Below are 3479 nucleotides of genomic sequence, written 5' to 3' on the forward strand. Positions count from 1 at the left end.
CAGAATCTTTAGACTGTGATCACATTTCTGCTGTGACTTTTTATACCGGAGAGAGACAAGTAGCCAGATACAGTAGGTGAACTCCTCCTTTTTATCCTCCCTCGGCTGAAAATTCTTTACTTGCACCAATAAATATCTGTGCAATTCCTTACCTCAAAACATATAGGCATGGGATCTATAATCTTGTAATTGTACAGAAAGACCTGAAATACATACATTTTCCCATAGTGTTCAATTTAAGAAAGTAACTTCATTTTGACAGATTTACTTTTACACTGTAGTGTTTTGTACTTGATGTGGTCAGCTAGCATAAAATCTTGTCGGCGGAAAAACAATCACTTTGTTTTTTTAACATTTAAATATTTGTAGTAATCTTAAGGATTACTGTTCCACATTATAGAAAGACCCTTTGTCTTGCTTATGTTTGTATTTTAATCTTGTTGATTTCATTAGAATGCAGATACTTTGTTTAGGATTTGGTAAAATGTTGTCTAGGTAAAAAATATCACATCCAAGAATTGTGGTAACCAGAGATACAAGCACCCTACAAGGCGTTGCCTTGCCAATACAGTAAGCACTGGCCTGCAGCCTTAAAATAATAGGCACACCTGCACAAAAACGGTTGGTTGGACATCAAATGATTCCAAAAATACCTTTGTACGGAAATTAATTGGAATCACTCTGTGCTAGCAAGTACAACTGTGATATTGTCCAAAATGCAAAATGGTGCATTTCTGCACAATATGGCAATTCTACTAGCATAGATACATATGGGTTATTTATAAAAACTGAGCAAATTCACACCTGGGCAGTAACTCATGACTACCAATCAGACAATTGCTTTTAGTGTTCAATTTGCAGCTGGCTGGTTGCTATCGGTTGCTGTCCAAGTGCAAATTTGCCCAGTGATTCTAAATGATTCCAATTATCTTCAAAATAAAAATGTAATGTGGCTCTGAGTCTGGTAATGCATGCTCTATACCAGAGGCTAACAAACAACATGTTGCTCACCACCTCCTTTGATGTTGCTCCCAGTGGTAAAGGATCATTTTTGAATTCCTAGCTAAACTTGGAGGCATAAAAACACTAGTATACTGCCAAGAAGAACATGCTGCCAGGTGGCAGTCCATATGGGACTAATAAACAGCAGTTCATAGCTCCTATTTGCCAGCCTATAGGATCTTATTTCGCACTTCTGAGGAAGAGGAAGACATTTTTGAAGTAAACGAGCTCTGGTAAGATGTTTTTTGTAAATTAGAGGTGGTAGTCATGGTGGGAAGAATTAAATCAATAAATTAGAAGGAGAAGGCGCAAGAAAAGGTCAGTGGCAAGCAGATTCTTTTTGCAAACTGTGATTGATTTTGCTCATAGACGTTCAAGAAAAAAAAGTGTACTGACACTCAATCATAAAAAATATATATAAACCCACTTTATAAAAATCAGGACAGTCATATGAGTGTTGTAAACTTGATAAGTCAGTCCTTTTAGTAGAACTTAGAAATAAATCCTGTGGGGTCCCATTCGGCAGAGCTTTTCCTTGGTAGTAGGTTGGGAGAAGCAGGCAGCCAACCCCCAACTTATTGTACTCAGTACCCCCATAACGTGTGCATCATCCAGAGGCACACTGGTGGCTGCAGGGTAAAAAGGAACACTGTTCTTACTGCCTGTGCAGTGGTAAGACAGGGCTGCCTTGCTCCTGATGGTGCTGTACTGGTAAATCCAACCATATTTTTAATCCTGCAGAAATTGCCGCATGGGGCAATTTTACATACTCTAGAGCTATAGCAATTTGTAAATGACCCCCCCCCCCCATAAGTCTGAGAGATTTACATCTGAACTTCTGGCCGCAACAACTGGTCTGTTTTCTTGCTGGAGTATCATGAGGGGTGAGCTGTAGGGAAATGATGTCATTTATTGTTTTTCTGTAATAGATGTAATTTGAAAACACTTCCTTTAGCTGCCCTCTTCCATTCAGCAGCCTTGATTTGATAAGATGATTATTAAAACATCTGATCCTGATAGAATCCATTCAAACAATGATGCTTAGTAAGAGAAACAATGCACCATATAGCAATATATATGTGTGTATAAACTGTATATATACTCTAAACTAACCAAATTATCATCAACAAGAAGGGAAGTTTTAAACTAGAGTGTATATTTAAATATCAGTGAAGCTTTTACAGAGTTGCTACAAAGGATAACAACACAAGGCATGGAGGGGTTGTTGCATGCATGGAGTAAGCAATAAACCTACAGAACTCTGTTTACTCTGATAATAATAATGTAAAAATCAATATAAATACTCAACCAGGAGTGTGCATCATCATGTGTCTTATCATAAAAACCTCCACCCTCTTTGATTCTGACATATGGCAATGGTAAATGGGATGTTTTGTTGTCCACTGTAAATATGCACTGCTGAGGGTAACAAAATGTCCCTAATGTTCTTCCAACCTCAGTTATGTGAATCGCCAATGGGAAAATCTATATTTTGCGGAATAGCCCAAGCTTCCTCATGAGGCAATTTTGGGCTACTACAGAAGGTGGAATCATATGTTTCCCTACAAGTGATTCACATCACCTATGGTAGTGCAGTTTTACCGTGGGTGACAAAACATGCAGGGATCCAGCATTGTTATTTTCTTCAGCCAGCACAGCACTATACAACTTCTTTCAGATTGCTATTGCTTCTCCTAAATTAGCATTTTAAGCAATGTAAACAATTTATGAATTTATTTTCATCTATACAGTGCTGAAATTTTTTCCAGCCTCCACGAAATCTGCTATTTGGAAGGGTTAAGGGAATCTGGGTTGTCAGGATCCATTGCTTGTCACTGTATGCAATATATTTCAGGCTACAGTTCCCACTGCCTCCTTCACTGCATTTAATTTATTTGGGGTGTCACTATCCTCTGCCTCTTACTGATTGATCTGTAGTCATTGTTATATATATATATATATATATATATATATATATATTTCCTTTAGTGCCTAATGCCTATAGTAAGATAAGGAACTCCCTGGTTTAGAACAGGATGCAGTGTGGTGGCAGTCTGACCCTGACATAATATCTATTGTGATGCTGCCTCCAAGTCCATCTTCCCTGAGTTACACCCCCTATCCAGCTGCAGGCAATAGCTTGTTAAAGGGAAATTTAATGGCAATTTTAAGGGTAATGGCACATGGGACAGTTTTTCACTATTGCAAACTAGGGGCAAAAAGCTGTGAAAGTCAGACTCCCACCCTATCACCTTTTTGGTTTTCCCTGTTAGTTGCAGCAGACACACCCACAGCCCCCATGTGTTGTAGTCCTTAGGGAAATGGCAGGGAACTTTGTCGCCCTCAAGATATCTTGATCCCAGCAGGCAACAGAGTACTTAAAACTACATGTGAAATGCTCTCTATGTGCTTGCATTTTTGTACAATTGCGTGAGAAGTCAATTTTATTCACAGCGATTCATATAGGGAGAAATTCA

Source organism: Xenopus laevis, chromosome 2L, assembly GCF_017654675.1.
Source record: "Xenopus laevis strain J_2021 chromosome 2L, Xenopus_laevis_v10.1, whole genome shotgun sequence".
Classification (NCBI taxonomy): Eukaryota; Metazoa; Chordata; class Amphibia; order Anura; family Pipidae; genus Xenopus; species Xenopus laevis.